Source organism: Polypterus senegalus, chromosome 10, assembly GCF_016835505.1.
Source record: "Polypterus senegalus isolate Bchr_013 chromosome 10, ASM1683550v1, whole genome shotgun sequence".
NCBI classification, from domain to species: domain Eukaryota; kingdom Metazoa; phylum Chordata; class Cladistia; order Polypteriformes; family Polypteridae; genus Polypterus; species Polypterus senegalus.
Genome location: NC_053163.1, coordinates 12,618,039 through 12,635,947, shown reverse-complemented (window position 1 = coordinate 12,635,947; position 17,909 = coordinate 12,618,039). Strand labels below are relative to the sequence as shown.

Below are 17,909 nucleotides of genomic sequence, written 5' to 3'. Positions count from 1 at the left end.
AAAGGTCCCATTACTGAGCCCTTTGGGACACCATATCTCACTTCTGTGTATAATGATGGAGTACTGTCTGCACATTTCTGTACATTTTGGAATCGATTTGATAAATAAGAACTAAACCAAGTAAGCACAGTGCCTGTAAGCCCAACATCATTTTCTAGCCTGTGCAGTAAAATAGAATGGTCAATGGTGTCAAATGCTGCACTTAAGTCTAACAACATCATTACAGTGGAGTTTCCTTCATCAGAGGATATCAGAATGTAATTTACAACCCGTGTTAGTGCCGTTTCTGTACTATGAACAGTGTGGAAACCAGACTGGAATTTCTCAAATAAATTGTAATGCGTAAGATGTGACTGAAGCTGATTGGCGACTACTTTTTCTAGTATTTTAGAGAGAAAGGGTAAATTTGAAATAGGCCTATAATTATTTAGTATGTGTGGGTCTAAGTCTGACTTTTTAAGTAATGGTTTAATGACTGACACTTTGAGTGCATCAGGTACTGTGCCATGCAATAATGAACTATAGATAATTTTTAGAATAGGCGCTGCAAAAACATCCATTGTACTTTTTACTAGTTTTGTTGGCGCTGGATCTAGGGAACAAGTAGTGGGCTTCATTTTAGAAATTAAAGTTAAGACTTCCTGCTCAGTTACAAGTGCTGAATGCAATGTGAGGCAGGGTCTGCTAAACTAGTATGCAGTTTATACTGTGATGCCGAGATCTGGGATCTTATATTTTTAATTTACTCATTGAAGAAGTTCATAAAGTCTGTACTGCTAATATCTGTTGGTATTTTGCACTGTAGATCTGAATTTCCATTTGTTAATTTAGCCACTGTTCTAAACAGTACCCGAGGTTTTTTATCATTGCTATCTATTATTGAACAGTATTCTGAGCGAGCTTTAAAGAGAGCTTTTTTTATATTTAGTAACACTGTCTGTCCATGCAATTTGAAAGACATGTAGCTTTGTAGTTCTCCATCTGTGCTCCAGTTTTCAACACTCTAATTTAAGAGCTTGAGTGTTTTCATTAAACCAGGGAGAGTTTCTATGTGCTTTGATCACTTTTGTTTTAAGGGGAGCCACTGTGTCCAGAGCATCTCTCAAGGTCACATTATAATGTGATGTTAGCTGATCCAAATGGTTTTCCACAATTACACTCGACTTACTCAAGTATCTATAAATTTTGAAGCAGAATTACAATCTAGATGTCACACTGTCTTTGCTTTAATCTGTGAATGCCTTGGCAAGGGCAGGACTAAATCAGATGTAATTAAGTAGTGATCGGAAATAACTTCATTTAATGGAGTAATATTTAAATTTTGAATTTCAACTTTGTAAGTTATAATTAAATCTAAAGCATTTAACACTGCATGCTTCTTTCTGAACTGGTGATATATTTTTTGTTTTAATTTGAAGTAAATTTCTATTACAGATGCCCCTGGTGGAGGGTCTGGTTTTATCCCTTGGTTTAATTATACACCTATTACAGGCCTGGCTGTGTTGGTTTTAATGCTGCGGAATCTTCTGCCATCTGCTATCTTTGGCAGGAAGAATGGGCAAGACAACAGGATTAATTGGCACTGAATTAGAGCCAATGGAAGATAACTCATTTTGGGTACAGAAACAAATTTTGTCAATTCATTTTTTAAAATGAGTAAAGAAGGCGTTCATACTAATAAATTCCTCATATTGTTAAATTTTGATATGTCTTCAAAGTACTAACATAAGGCATAAAGCACATGTAAATATATTACAGAAGAATTTTTTTTCATGATTTTCCAGGCTTTCTACACCTCAGCAGCACTGATCTTCTGTCTTCACGTGACACAATGAAAACTGGAGCTTATTGTGCGTTTTCCACTTTTCATAGCTCAAGAAGTCCCTAAAGTCAGGAAATGGAGAGTTGCCGTAGTCTGTGCTATAGGTGGAACTTTGGCTTGTGTGGTCATTGTTGCAGTTTTCCTCATTAGACGAGAGGTAATGTTTTGATTCCAATTATTTATGTTATTATTATTTATTGTCACTCTGAAAGACTGGGCTTGAATCTTGTCACAGTCACTTTCACTGTGTAAATTGAACATTCCTATCACATCTACCACTGCATGGCCAAAAAAAAATAAGACTTACTTAAGAGCCAATGATCGGATCATGATTGCAGTGTTTCAGATGGCAATAATGTTTTTAATTTAAACAACCATGTCTGAAGACATTTACTGTGGTTTGCCAAAAAGATGTTACTGTGTTTTAGAGGAGGCAAATTATTGGCCGGTAGTAAAGAAGACAACTAGGGAGATTGCTGAACTGAATGGAATTGGATTACGAACTGTCCCATGGATTGTTAAAACCTGGTGGGACAGTGGCGAACCATCAACTTCACGGAAGAAATATGGTCGTTAAAAAAATGTGAATGATCATGACTGGAGATCACTGAAACACTTGTTGAAGTCAAATCATAGAAAATCAACAGTAGAACTCACATCTATGTTTAATAGTGAAAGTTCTACATGAGAATCGCAACAAGAACTTACAGGATTGGGACTAAACAGCTGTGCTTTCATATTCACATTCAAAGATTGGACCGTGAAGCAATGGGAAAAGATCATTAGGTCTGATGAGGTCAGATTTACCCTATTCCTGAGCGAGGAGCGTATCAGGGTAAGAAGTGAAGAGCACAAAGCAAAGGATCCATCATACATAGTGCCCACTGTACAAGTCACTGAGGGCAGTGATATGATCTGGAGTTTCCTTAGTTGACCTGGTCTAGGAACAGCAATATTATGCAGCAATAAAATGAAGTCAGCTGAATACATGAATGTACTGAATGACCAAATTATCCCATCAATGGATTTGTTTCTTCCCTGATGGCACAGACATATTCCAGAATGACATTGTCAAGATTCCTTAGGCTCACATTGTAAAAGAGTAGTTAAGGGAGCATGAAGAATCCTTTCCACACATGAATTGGCCACCACAGAGTCCCTAACTTCTACCTTGTTGGAATCCTTTGTGATGTGGTGGAGAAGACTTGATGGAATGACTTACCTATCCCATCATCAGTACAAGACTTTGGAGAACAGTTAATCTAAATCTGGACACACAGTAAATATTAAGACATTAACCAAAACAGTGCCATGACATATGTGCACCGTAATCAAAGCTAAAGGTGGTACAACAAAATATTAAAGTGTGCAACTTTTTTTTTTTTGGCCAGGCAGTGTATGTAAGTTTTTCACTCCAAAGACCTAAATTACATTTTAACTTGCCTATTGACTCTAAACAGGTTGGTGTGGCCATGATTGGACCCTTCCTTGCCTCAATTAGAAGTTCCATATCCTTTATATTCCAAATTGGGTTATGTGAGTTTAGCAGATGGGATTTATTTCTGCAGTATCTGCCAGTATGCAAATGTATTCAGTGCATTTCAGTTTATTCTTCTATAGATTAAATTTACTAAAAGAATAACTATAGAAAGCTGACTATGAGAGTGCATGTTCTCCCTGTGTCCTTTTTTCCCAGGTAATCTAGTAAGCCACCCCACCCCACATCCCATGGACATAAGTGTTAAGTAAATTGGTGACTGTAAGCTGACCCCATGTGAGTCTGTGTGGGTGAATTCATGAGTGTGATAGGCTGGTGTTTTGTCCAAGATGGGTTCCTACTTTTTGCTCAATACTGCCAGGATAAGGTCCAGCTCCCCATAACCCTGGAGTGGATTACACAGGAACAGATAAATGTAAGGATATAATATCTATATTTTATGTAAGAAATGGTAGGAACATATTCTCTTGTTCTCTATGTTTCTGTTATATGGTCTCTCAACTTGTAACTAACTTTTTTGATGTCTGTCTGCTTTCTGTGCAATTGTGCATCTGAAAGTAACACTACGGTTTGATTTTTAAAATTATAAGCTCCTTGATAACTGGCCTATACTTCCTATGATTAACTGCAGTGGTAATGCAATACCCAGTCTCACAGGTATAATAATAAAATGTTATTATACATGTATTTTCTGTTATTTTGAGGGGTTTTATTATGTAGAATTTATTTTAAATTGTAATTAATTGTGGCAGTTATTTTCTGCTTCCATTGTTCCCGTTCTTTGTTTACATGACACGGGAGGCTCGTCACATATCCTCAGTCATCCCACTCGTGATATTACAAGGAAGTTATGGAATAAATATAGCAGCAGTACCAAGATTAAAAAGCCAAAACCTTAACCATAGTTGTTTTTAAACAAGTATTCAAAGTGCTAAGATTTGGTTTTTAGTTTTTGAACCCCATACTTTTAATTTTATTTGAAGAAAATATTCCATACAATCAAGTGAACTTATACAAGAAATCCTAACATAGCAAAATTCAAACCACACCCATGAGAAAGAGAGGAGAGCCAACAGCATGAACAGAAATCCATCCATCCATCCATCCATTACAGTATCCAACCCGCTATATCCTAACTACAGGGTCACGGGCGTCTGCTGGAGCCAATCCCAGCCAACACAGGGCACAAGGCAGGAAACAATCCCTGGGCAGGGCGCCAGCTCACCGCAGGGCACACACCCACACACCAAGCACACACTAGGGACAATTTAGGATCGCCAATGCACCTAACCTGCATGTCTTTGGACTGTGGGAGGAAACACATGCAGACACGAGGAGAACATGTAAACTCCACGTAGGGAGGACCCGGGAAGCAAACCCGGGTCTCCCAACTGTAAGGTAGCAGCGCTACCCACTGCGCCACCGTGCTGCCCATGAGCAAAAATATTTAGGCAAAAAAAAAAAAAATAACAGACACATTTGTCTCCACTTTCTGTGTTTGCCCTCATGTCTTGTTTACTCGGTTTATTGTTGTCCTTCTGATTTTGACCTTACCTGTCCCTTCCTCTATTTTGAGACTAACGTTGTCATCTCCTGGTCATTTCTCTTTCTCATAATAATGCTTGGACACAAGAGTCTTATCACAGTAGGCTGTGAATACGTCTGTGTTTATAGAATATTTCAAAACTAAACAAATTAAGCTACAATGAAAGTCTTTGGACTGCAGAAGGAAAATCAAACTGTACAGAAATGTCCACAAATAAAATATGAAAAGTCCACACAAAGTCACTTTGGATCTGAATCAAACCAATAATGCTGGATTTGTTAGCCAGTAGCTGTAGCCACTGTACCACAATACTACCACTGCCATCACTACCCTCTAGAAACTTTGATTAAAAAAAAAAAATAACAAAACTGAACATTGACATCATGGTGATTATGAATGACAAATATATAGATCTCATGAGAAGTCAAGCAAAATGACTCTTTTTATTGACTAACTGAAAATATTGCAATATATAAGCTTTCGAGGCAACTCAGGACCCTTCTTCAGGCTTCAGGCTGATTACATTTTGTCTGAATAAGGGGTCTGAGTTGCCTCAAAAGCTTACACATTGTAATCTTTTCAGTTAGTCAGTAAAAGGTGTCATTATGTTTGACTTCTCATTACACTCAAAATGGCTAACATGGTACAACGCCCTCGTACTACAAATATACAGATCCAAAGTCAAGTAAAACTTCACGTGAAGAATCCAAGTTAAGCAAAAACTTTTCGTTGAAAGTTAGTGTAAAAACTATATCTCTGATGAAGGTCTTTTTCATATATTTTTGAAAAACATTGCTGAATATATAGTTTCTTCCAGTTACTGTGCTTTCTTGACTTAGGTACCACCGTGACTGAAGTCTCCACAAGGAGACCAGAGAGTCTTCAGCTTGAAGAACGCGAACCACAGAATGAGGAATCAGCTCCACTGGATGAATGACAAAGACGCGGAGACTTAACAGCCTGAAATAGGGTCAGCTGCATTTGCTATTTTGGATGACCTTGGCTGCAAAAATCTATATATATATGGTCCCATAGAGAGTTACAGGTTTTAAAGATGAATGTGAAAATTTTCTGCTTCTTTCTAGTAAAATTTCTTAAATCTCAACTCACTCAAAAAGATTAAACTGTTATGTTTTATCCAAGGTTCCTTCCTTGGCTTATGTTCCTTTTATTTGTCTTTTTTGTTCATTATTCACTTTAAATCATTTAGTATGGTTATTGTCGTTAGTATTGTTCCGTTCATTTATGACTTTGTCGATATATTTAAAATATTATTGTTTGTTATTTTTAAAAATATTTATGTACTCAGTCAGTCCATCATCATCCAATCCATCATATCCTAACAGGGTCACGGGGGTTTGCTGGAGCCAATCCCAGCCAACACAGGGCGCAAGGCAGGAAACAAACCCCAGGCAGGGTGCCAGCCCACCGCAGAATATTCATATACTGTTTCTTTAAATGTTTTATAATCCCTCTATTTTGTCTGTGGTTCCCCAAAGCGATGGGGTTACCTGTCAATTTGATAAAGATTTTGTGGATCTGTCTCTAACCCCAGTCAGAGTATTTATGGAGCTCCCCCGAAAGGTATTATTATTGAGCTATTATTATCATTGCTGTTTGTTTTAGAATTTAAAATCCTGTTCACCATTTTTGGGCCTAATCTAGCCCAAAGCCTCCCACTTTCCTAGAGTCAGGCTTACCTTAGAGTAAGATCTGGTTTTGTAGGCTATTTTTGAAGGCCTTACACTTTACTGTTTTATGAAGTCAGAAAATTCAGAAGAGCTACTGGGTAAAAGATATAACATGTTTAGTGTTATGTTACTTTTGTAGCACAAGTCTGGCATTTAATATAATAAATACTCATGTCTTTATGCAGTCATAAAAATGTATTATAAACAGAAAAAAATGCAATACGACTCATCAAGGCTTCCATTAAAACATGAATACAAATGAGCTTTGTAATGTGCAATAAAACCCCACAAACTTTCCAAGAAGTAATTAAATGATAATAAAAGTATAAACAAACTGTGTAACAGTAACGCATGGCAAATCAAAAAAACAATATTGTTAAAATTGTAAAGAAAAATGTTACAGGCATCATTATTAGATTTGTTTTGCAGAGACAATTAGTTAAAATACCTTGACCCTTAAAAATACATATATTCAAAAATACTTATAATCCCCATAAAAAATAAACCGTTTAAATAATTTAAAAAGTGAACATTTGAGGCATATGGATTTTACTTCCTCACTGAAACACTCAGTTAGCTGTTGATCACTTCACACTCCTGGCTTCAAACCTATTCTAGGCCAATTTATACAGGCGGGTGAATTAGTCCCTTAAAGAGACAACACCCACCATATTCCAAAACCACATGTTACTATTTGGGCCATCCATCTATATTTTTGAATTCTACATTTTATAGCCAGTTTTTTCAGTTTGTTTGTTATTGATAGCATAATCAAATACTGTATACCAATCCACCCATCCATTTGCTTAACTTGCTTATCCAGGGCAGGGTCTCAGAGTAAATATATTTAAATGTTTTTTTTTTTTACTATAATGATAGAACTGGATATCATGGCTGGCCTGTACGCGGGAACTGTGAGTGCTGTGTAGAGTGGAGGCAGGACCTCTGTGTTTTTCCCAGTTGATTCTGGGGTTGGTCAGTGGTGTATTCTGCTCCTACAATGTTCAATGCTTGTACAGACTGGGTGTTGGGCAATGTTGTGGGGCATCTGTTGGTGAAGAAAGATTCACGGATCTTGACTTTGCTGACAATGCTGTGATCGGGGCACTCGAGAGACTGAGCGAGGAGTCTGAGTGTCTGGGCTTGTGAGTGTCTTGGATTAAAACCAAGATCCAGGCCTTTAGTGACCTCTTGGGCATGGCCATCAGCAGTTTGTCTGTCTGCAGAGAGAGTGTCGACCTCATCGAGAGGTTTACTTACCTCGTTGGTGACATTCATGTCTCTGGTGACTCTTTCTATGAAGTCAGTAGACGGATTGGGAGAGCATGGTGGGTCATGAGGTCACTGGAAAGGGGTGTGTGGCACTCCTGATATCTATGCAAAATGACAAAGGTCCAAGTCTTTAGAGTCCTGGTGCTTCCTGTCTTGCTATATGGTTGCAAAACACGGATGCTATCCAGTGACCTGAGACGAAGACTGGACTCCGTTGGTACTGTGTCTCTACAGAAAATCCTTGGGTACCGTTGGTTTGACTTTGTGTTGTTCATGGCGTCCCAAATGAGGCACATTACCTGCATTGTGAGGGAGCATCAATTACGGCACTACGGCCATGTGGCACGTTTCCCAGAGGATGATCCTGCTCATAAGATCCTCATTGTTGGGGACCCGAGTGGTTGGAGTATGCCAAGGGGTTGCCCACGTAACACCTGGCTGTGGCAGATAGAGGGTCATTTCCGGAGGGTGGGACTGGACCGCGTGTCTGCCTGGGGGGTAACAAACCGGAATCCCGAGTAATTCCTGCTATCTAAATATTATTCATTAAATAAAAAACTTTATAAACTTATTACATACTGTGTATGATGTTTTCTTGTGTTTTCTTCAGTTTTTTTTTTTTTTGGCATTGCATATTAATTTGGGGGTCAAATAAAAATTGGCTGTTTAAAAAATAAAGATGGTTTGGGCCTGGTCCACTGACCATAAAGTTCCCAACAAACTTGGCAAAAGAAATCCAGTTACTGATGTTGGGACTGAAAGACCTATTGATCCACAGAGCCCAGATTTCAATAAGAACTAGTTTATAAAAACAGGACTATCAGAGGTTAGAAGAGAGAGATAGAGACCCCTGGAATTTCCAGCCAGAGGCCACAGCCATTTTGGTTACAACAGTGATGCCCACTTTCCATTTTTTCCAATTTTGATAATGATACTGGAGATCCCAAAAATTCTGTCAGAAATTGAAGCGAAACCAAAAAATTCCACTGTACTTGGAGCATGCGTATCCTAAATGGCATTAAGAAACTGGAAAGGTGAGTTGATGGTAATGAGTTGAGCGACTTTTCACACAGTGTGTGTTTTTATGGAGAAAACTATAATGAGCTTGATGGTGTGTTTTGATATGCCTGTATATGTAAGCAAATTTCTATTTGTTGAACCATGAGATACAGTATGTGCTGTGGTCGTTTTTGTAGTATGATATGAGCTTTGCCAATTCCGATAGGCAACAGGCATTCATAATCCTAAAGATGCATGTGAGACAGAAATAACTTCAAAGCACTTGGAGTGTAGATATCCTCGCCCTCATCTGTAGGAAAATTAAAACATTAAAAGGCTAGCTACTTAGTGATGGCAATGGATTATATGATGTTCTATCTGGTAAGCTCTCCTGAGGAAAAATGCAGTAAAACCTCTGTTCCATCCTTACCATCAAGCTGGTTCAGGCGGACTCCTCCCTTCATTTCCCTTCCCCGCCACCTCTCCACAAGTCCATCACAGAGCAATCGGTAGCAGCAGCAACTGTGGTGGCAGAAATCTGACAGATGAGTGAAGAGACGTTTTCAATTCTCAATGACCCAGTCAGACACAGGGTGGCAGCAGCTGCCATGAAAGAAGATTCTTCCCCCATTGTATTGTCTGCCAAGCAAGTAAATGTAAATATATTGCAAGAGAACATATCCGGTGCAGCATGGATGAAAATCATTTGCCAGACAGGCATGTATAACAGGAAGTCCAGTGAGGCAGAAAGAATATGAATAACAATACTGACTGTTTATTTTTGCCTTTTTGCTTCTCACAGGACAGGATTTCATTTCAGTAAAAAAAAAAGCTTCTGAAATATAGTTGTGAGGGCTTTCTCTTACCAGTGATTTTCACATGATGCAAAGTGGAATGGTGCAATGTTAAAATGAAGACTGTGAAATGAATAGCATTTTGTTACTTATTTAAAATACTTGCCCTGTAGTGGGCTGGTGCCCTGCCCAGGGTTTGTTCCTGTGTTGGCTGGGATTGGCTCCAGCAGACCCCCATGACCCTGTAGTTAGTTGCATAACAGAAGGATGGATGGATATAAAATATTGTCAGTCAGGGTCAGTGAGAAAACAGAGAAAGACTGCAGCCAAGAATCTTAAGGGGCATGCTTAACAATGCACACTGATATTTTGATCAGTATAACCTATAATTGTATAATTGTAATATGTAGTCGCTCTGCTTCTCAGTGCTCACTTTTTTTTATCTTGTTCTCTCTATGCGTTAGAGGGCAATGAAGCCCACCTTATCGTCACTCTTAAAGTTTGTTATTGTGCTTAAAAAGTCAAAACAGAGCACAATCAATCAATAAGATGTGGTTATTAAGAAAGAAAGAAAGAAAGAAAGAAAGAAAGAAAGAAAGAAAGAAAGAAAGAAAGAAAGAAAGAAAGAAAATTGTACTTCCATAACGGTGTGAGCCATAAAAAATGATCTGTATGAAATGTATTTTATTTTATCTGACTGCAAGTTTATAGCTTTAGGGCCCTCAAATTGTGATCAGTTGTACAAACTAAAGTGTCGTTTTTGATTTTTACATAGATTGCGCAGACGCCATAAAGGGAACAAGATGGACTTCCTGAGCACATTTGAGATATATAGCGAGCTCCAGACCCTTTGATTTGTATTACCAGTACAGTATAGTCGAATACGCAACATTTTGGTGCAATCTTAAAGGATTTCTCCATCATCACAGGTCCTGAGCTTCAAGAGAAATAGCACGATTTGAAACATGCAGCACCTACACTTATGGGTGACACAAAATATGTATGTTAAAAATAAGTCGAATTGAATTGAACTGGTTTCTTTTCACAGCGCATAAACCTAATAATATAGTTTTTTCCTTTTTATACGTTATTCAATGTTACTTTACGCAACGTTAAGAAATGCGCTGTTTTAAATGTATTCCCCTTTTGAGTATGCATCTCTAAAGATCTTATAGTGTCCTATGTGTCATGCTGTTGATCATGTTTTAACTTTATATAGCCATACAACAATTAAAGATGTTTTGTTCCATTTATCATGCTAGTACCATTCAAACTACTTTAATTTGCTGTCTGTTTCAGCTATTTTCTGTCTGTCTGTGAAATCAAAATGTAATCAGTAATTTGTAAATGTTATGTGTGCATTTTACCTTCGAACTTATCACAGGCACTTAGCCTGCATGCATTCAGTGAGGAGCGCGATAGAAAAATGAATTGAATTGAACTGAACTGGTGATTTTTACTTTCTGTTCAAATACTGATGTGAATTTAGAGTACATGTATAGTTTTATAATCTAGATTTTTTTTACTATTGTCTATACGGCTGTTTTTTTTTTTGCCTTGCACTCGCACTCTTAAAAATACTGCAGTGCTGATGTTGGTTTTCTGTTTTCATCGCTCCCCACAAAAAAAAATAAAATAAAATACAGTGATACCTTGAGATACGAGTTTAATTCGTTTCGTGACCGAGCTCTTAAGTCAAAATGCTCTTATCTCAAATCAGTTTTCCCCATTGAATGAACTGAAATGCCATTAATCCATTCCGGACCCCCAAAAAACACTGCAATTTTTTGTTACATGTTTTTAAATAAGAAAAATGTACTTATAAATAACGAATATTGTATAAAAACACACTGCAATAGAATACTGCAATAAACTGTTTTTATTAAGTACAGTATAATGTACAGCATTTACCTTGGAGATCAGACGAGTTGAAGATGCTGACGGAGGTGGTGGAGAAAGGCTGAACTGAATAACTGATTTTTGCCCTTTTCGCCGCACCTTCCTCACTTTCATCTGCAGGGGTTTTCGATAAAAACCTGTCCAATGAGGTCTGTTTCATCCTCTCTTTCAGAATGTTTCTAAAATGCGTTAGGCAAGTGTCATTAAATACAGCTGCTGTGCAATCAGTTGTAACTTTTTCAGGATGTTTCTTTTCAATAAAGTCAATTGTTAGGCAAGTGTCATTAAATAGCGCAGCTGCGTGATCAGTTGTAACTTTTTTAGGATGTTTCTTTTCAATAAAGTCAAGCGTTAGGCAAGTGTCATTAAATAGCGCCGCTGCACGACCAGTTGCAACCTTTTCAAGGTGTTTCTTTTCTTTAAAGTTCGAAACTTTTTCCCAAATTGCAAACACTTCCTTTATCTCACTTTAGGAGATAACCTCCTCCGCCTCTGCCTCCTCCGCGATACTGATCTCCTGCAGAACCTCCGTATGTTGCCGCGTCTGTAGTTCTGTCAACTCCTCCGTTGTCGGTTCCTCTGAATGTGCAGCGAAAAGCTCTTTGATGGCTCGTATTTCGAATTTTGGCTCGTAACTCAAGGCAAAAAATCAACCTAGTGACGGCTCGTATCTCAAAAAACTTGTACGTTGGGGCACTTGTATCTCAAGGTACTACTGTAAATTAAAAAGGTTTAATATGTACTGAAGCTGAAATCTATAGTCTTTCTATCAGGATACTAATAGATAAAGAAAATCTGAACGTACATGCTTTGGTTATTGTATGCAGCAGAAGTCCATGTGAAAGCATGTCATCTGCATTGCTACATATGGGACCTGCTACGGATCTGAATAAAAGGTTCTTCCTGGATCCTTTATGTGGATGGCTTTCATGGGATGGGAAACAAAAATTATTCCCTTGTGGTATGCCTCCGAAGAACCGCTTTGGTACCTTAATTTTTAAAGGGTGCAATTTTTTCTGCGATTGTTTCTGGTCCCAAGCGATCGTCAATTGGGTTAAGCTGGTTTAAGAATTATATGTATTTATTTTGCTGTATTCAACTTTCTCTTCACTCACTCACGAGTAGTATTAAAACGGAACTTCGGGGTCTTATGTTAAGAAATTTTATACAGTAAATATATACTGAACAAAATCCCAAGACTACAAATAATTCTTGAACTCTTTTATGGTTTACCTTAGTAAGCTATTCTTCTTTTTCTCAGTTGTTACAGAAGTATGCCATCGCTTCCAAGTTATCCAGTTCCCAAAATGTTTTGTCGCTGCATGCCAGAGACACCGCGATCATCAGCTGCAGTCTTTCAGGTTAGGCTGCCAAACTTTACTCCTGGAATAAAACTCCAGAATTCAAAAATGGGACAAAGGGATCACATGAAGACCTTTTCAATAATAGCCGGGATTTACATCTCTATCTGGAACTGTGAGGATTGTGAACGTGACGATTTCTGACAATGGCGTGTATTACTGCACCGCCATCCAGGTGTGCAACAGAACCCGTGGTGGAGAAGAAAGGGACTCGCTTACAAGTCATCGGTGAGGAATTCTATAAAGTTATGGACAATATTAAAAATGTTTGCCGACGCTTGCAATTTCTTTCTTTCTTTCTTTCTTTCTTTCTTTCTTTCTTTCTTTCTTTCTTTCTTTCTTTCTTTCTCCTACTTTACCCTAGCTCTTGGTTTAGAAATTGCCTTCCAACTGGCTTTGAATGTGATTTCTCATAGATCCATTCTTTGACAAAGCACCATTTCATTCTGGGAAGAGATCTTTGCATATGAAGTTGATTCATTGTGCTTTCAATAATGGCCTAATATGTATTAAAATGGAATTATTTAATGTATGGTAGGCTACAGCAAGACCTTAACAGAATAACAAAACCTGGAGTTAGCATGTGCTACTGTATGTGGCGAGAGTTCTTTAAAATCATGACCTATTGGTATTTCACAAACCATCTACCATATGGGACCTGTTTCAGATCTAAATAAAAAAAGTTGTTTCTGGAACCTTCACTTGAATGGGTCTTTTTGCAACCAAACAATTTTCAACTATGGCATTGCTCTGAAGAACCAATGTGGCACCTTTATTTTAAAGAATGTAGCTGTAACAGATGGTTTGAGATCTGCATCAAGCACACACAATGTTTCATAGCCATTGTTTTCTGCATTAAATATAAAATTTTACTACTGTTAATATTAACTATCGCTAATTTTATGATGTATTTGGCCCAAGTGTCTAATTCTCATTATTACATTTGTTTTTTCCAAAGTGACTCCCAGATTGCATCTCCAGTTGAATTTCTAATCTACTAACTCTAAGCTCCTAACCCTGAACTGCAGCGCTGTGGGTTTCTACACTTTCAATGTCACTCTGTCCTGGCATCATTCTCTCCCTGGGGTCCCCCATACCACCCAGCAGGACACCCCCATTCGCCTAGAGAATGGCACCTACAGGACCTCCTCCACTCTGCTGGTGAGCACTGCACTGTGGACACCCGGGACAGAGATTGGATCACATGTCAATGACAAGACCACTGAAGAAGTATATTAGGAGACCATTCGAGACATGTAAGGGTGAAAATTGTTATTAAACTTCATGTAAATCATAACTGCAGTTTATTTTTCAAATGTGTGTTTTTATAGTGTGAATTACTTAATGATGTAACATGCATGAATGTTTTTTATTTAATATTTGTTTCTTCTAGTGTGTTGATGGACTGCACTGCTGTACATTAATAAAATAACACTACAAGCCAAAATCAGATTTCAAATGTATTTTTTCTTCTTTCTTCTTTTGTGTTCAGCTCACTCAACTTTAAAACTTGAATATTTATTTGCTGTTCTTTCTCTGCCAATAATCCTGGGTTGCATGTACGTCAGTGTGAATTTCATCAGAACCACAGCAGCATCAGGTAACAACCAGAGAACTGTTAGCTTCCACCAAGTTAAAATGCACGTGTCTTGGATGGTTCAGAGATCGTTTAGACCGCTGGAAAAGCCACTCATTGGCCTCACATTCGTGTGAGTCAGTTAATTTGAATTTTGAGAAGCAATTCAGAACACAATTTTCTATTTTTTTCAAATATAATAGATATTTTTTTATGATTTTTAATACAATAGGCAACAATTTAGAAAAGGACGGTATTAATAATAAAACTAGACATGATCAGAAAATGAATGGATGGATAGTAATAATATATTCAATTTATTTCATAAAACATCTGAAACAACAAAGTCGCTTTCAGTATAATAAATATAAATGCACAGTCAGTCATCCAACGTGCTATATACCAACACAGGGTCACACTAGCCAATCAAAGGGGGCAAGGCAGGAACAAATCCTGGGCAGGGCGCCAGCCCACCGCAGGACACAAACCCAGACACCAAGCGCACACTACGGACAATTTAGGATCGCCAATGCACCTAACCTGCATGTCTTTGGACTGTGGGAGGAAACCCGAGTACCTGTAGGAGACCTGAGACACGGGGAGAACATGCAAACTCCAACGCAGGGAGGACCCGGGAAGCGAACCCAGGTCTCCTAACTGTGAGGCAGCAGCTCTACCACTGCGCTACTCTTATAAATGCACAACATAGTAAAAATAACATAACATTTTAATGGAACATATAAAGAGTGTACCCTTCATATGTAATACATTTGGAGTGTAACCTTATAAATACATCGATAACACTTTAGGTATCCTTTATAAGTAGCTACTAACAGGTTATCAAAATACTATTTGACTTTTTAATATGACACAAAACAATAAAAAATGATAGTAGCACATTTCAAGAGTCTTATTACTGTTAATAATAACTTATTATTGTTAGTGACAAACACTTCTTTGGGTCTTCATAACACTTAACAAAGCAGCAGTAAAGTTTTATTCAACTCTGCAATGTCACCATCTAAACAACATTTCTTTGCCATGTTCCTCGTGTCAGTTTTGGCCCATCATTAACTTTAACTATTTTTTTGCTGTATTTCCTTTGCTTGTATACCACCTATAATGGTCATTCTAGCTCAGAAATGTGAAGGTTTTTAGTAAAGTGACCTAACTTTAGAAAAGCAAATAAAAAGAACTGTACAAAAACATTTTGATTTCTGTACAGCTGCTACATATTTTGAACACTGCAATGTCTTTCAGAACATCCATTTTCAACTGTCTTTACAATATGCTTATTTTTTGCAACCTTAAAATCCTAAATATCATCGTTTCAGCTCAGAAGTGTAAAGGCTTTTATTAAAGTGTCTCAACTTTACAAAAAGTAAATAAGTTTCCAAAAATCGCATCTCTGTACAAAAGCAGCACAGTTTGAACACTGCCATCTGTTTTGGGTCAGTTTTGACCCACCACCGATTTGAAGACATTTTCTACTCGTACAAATATCCTGGTAACACGTTACCCTGGACATCAAATTTTCACCCCAAACCTATTTTATATTGATTGACCATGTGAATCTGTAGTACAGATGACATTTAGGAAGTTAGTAATATAAGTTTAGGTACTGCAAAAATGCATCTATTACTCATTAACTATTATCTAACAAGGCATGACAAACACTTCTTTGGGTCTTCATAACACTTACAAAGCATCAGTAAAGTGATTTTTTTATCTCTGCAATGTGACCTGCTAACAAAATGTCACTTTGTGGTGATCTGATGTGGATTAACTAAGACATATTTCTCTTGACGATACGTATTTAGTACCAGATCTGTGATTCTTTCATATTAACAAGTCATTTTGCCATCATGTCAATATGCCACACAGCACTGAGAAGATGAATGACCCATCTACTGATATTTTATGAAGACCAAAAAAAGCCTTTGTTAAGTTCTTGTTATGTAAATGACTAAATGATGATTATTTACGGTACCTAAAGTGTTGTTAAAGAAGTTATGCAGTGGGTTTTGTGTGTGTGTGACAGCAAGAACAAAGGGGACAGATCTGCACCACTGCTTAAATCAATTGGCCTGGCTATGTGTCTGCCAGCAAGTCTCAGAAAACATCCTGGCATGAGTTGGGTTACAGAGTCAGGGAAAGTGAGTGCTGATGGTGTTTCCTCTGAACCCAAAACGTTTTCATCCTTTTTTTTTTTTATTCTATTTATTAAGAGTTTCAAAAACAAATTAAGTCACTTTTCTACATAGCCACCTTCTCCCAGTGCCATTCCAATTTTTTAATGCCCAATTTCTACTCCTTCCTCCTTCACCATTTCCAATGAAAATATAAAAGTGCCGAAGCATTTTGGACATCCCTCGTATTTCATTTTTACTTGCCTACAATGTTACAACACCACTGCTTACCTTATAAAAAAAAGTTCAACTTATTCACTCTAAACTCAGAGTGGCAAAAATATGATTAGTTTTCTTGGTGACGGTATCAATTATCAATCCCATTTTAACAGCCTACATCCCACAAGTTAGAATGTAGATCCCAAGTAACTGCTCCTTTTGTCATGTATAAAAGATTAAATGAAGTAAGCTATGCTAGCATAAATAAAATAACATTAGGTAGTTCAGCATGAAACTGTTCCAGTTAAGTAGATGACACAATATATTTATTTAGCTACAGCTGACCACAAACAGGTGTGGTTAGCAAAGGTGTTAAAGGAATAAATAAAATGTAATGGTTATCCCCATGCTGAAAAAACAGAAAAGATTAGAAACACAACATTTCAACTTCATAGCCTTCATCCAGTGTTTATTGTCAGCAGACATGGCTTTGTTTTCACCATCAGATAACACGCTTTTGTAAAGATGTGGTATGAATGTGCACTTTACTGTCATTTCAGACCAGACTTTGCATTTCTTTAACATTTTGAGCGGCATGTCTTCATAGTGTTCAGTGTAACATCAGTAACTGCTGCCATTTTGACAAGATTCCTTCTGGAGTCACATTTAATTGTTTTGTCAATTACTGTACTTTGTGAATGTTCTCAGATAGATATGCATAGAATCAAATGCTTTATTAATTTATTTTCTTATTTAAGGTGCTAAACAAGAAAATAACATCTGAATGTAAATTTTAAAATCTCATTCATCTTATTTAAATATTATGAAAAGAGTTTAAACCATTCCTTGGAATTATATAGAGACTAATGCCTGGAATATTTGAGATGAGATGTGGCTTCTTGTTAAATTGGCTTTGATTATGGGGATAGATGAAGTAAACCGAATAATATTATTTAAGCATATAGACAATAGTTATATTTAATCAGTAACTCGTTTATTTTTCTTTTATAGTTATTGTTTGTTTGTTTGTTACTATTAATGTAAATATACCCATAGGATTTTTATTTCACATTCCTTCAGATGCCACTAAATCCAGAAATGAA

At 37.3% G+C, this 17,909-nt stretch overlaps 1 long non-coding RNA gene across 5 annotated transcripts in view; it reads left to right on the top strand.

Annotated features, from left to right (window-relative positions):
* Positions 1–17,909, top strand: part of LOC120536757 — a 33,726-nt gene extending 15,817 nt beyond the window's left edge. Inside the window, exons 6-11 of one of the 5 annotated variants that reach the window (XR_005635178.1) lie at positions 1,873–3,735; positions 5,706–5,836; positions 12,783–13,110; positions 13,841–14,138; positions 14,375–14,482; positions 17,887–17,909. This is a non-coding gene — a long non-coding RNA (uncharacterized LOC120536757). Of the gene's footprint in view, positions 1–1,434; positions 1,618–1,784; positions 3,736–5,705; positions 5,837–10,397; positions 10,544–12,782; positions 13,111–13,840; positions 14,330–14,374; positions 14,483–17,886 lie in introns of those variants that run through there. The other 4 variants (XR_005635180.1, XR_005635179.1, XR_005635177.1 and 1 more) reach the window with 4 other exon arrangements.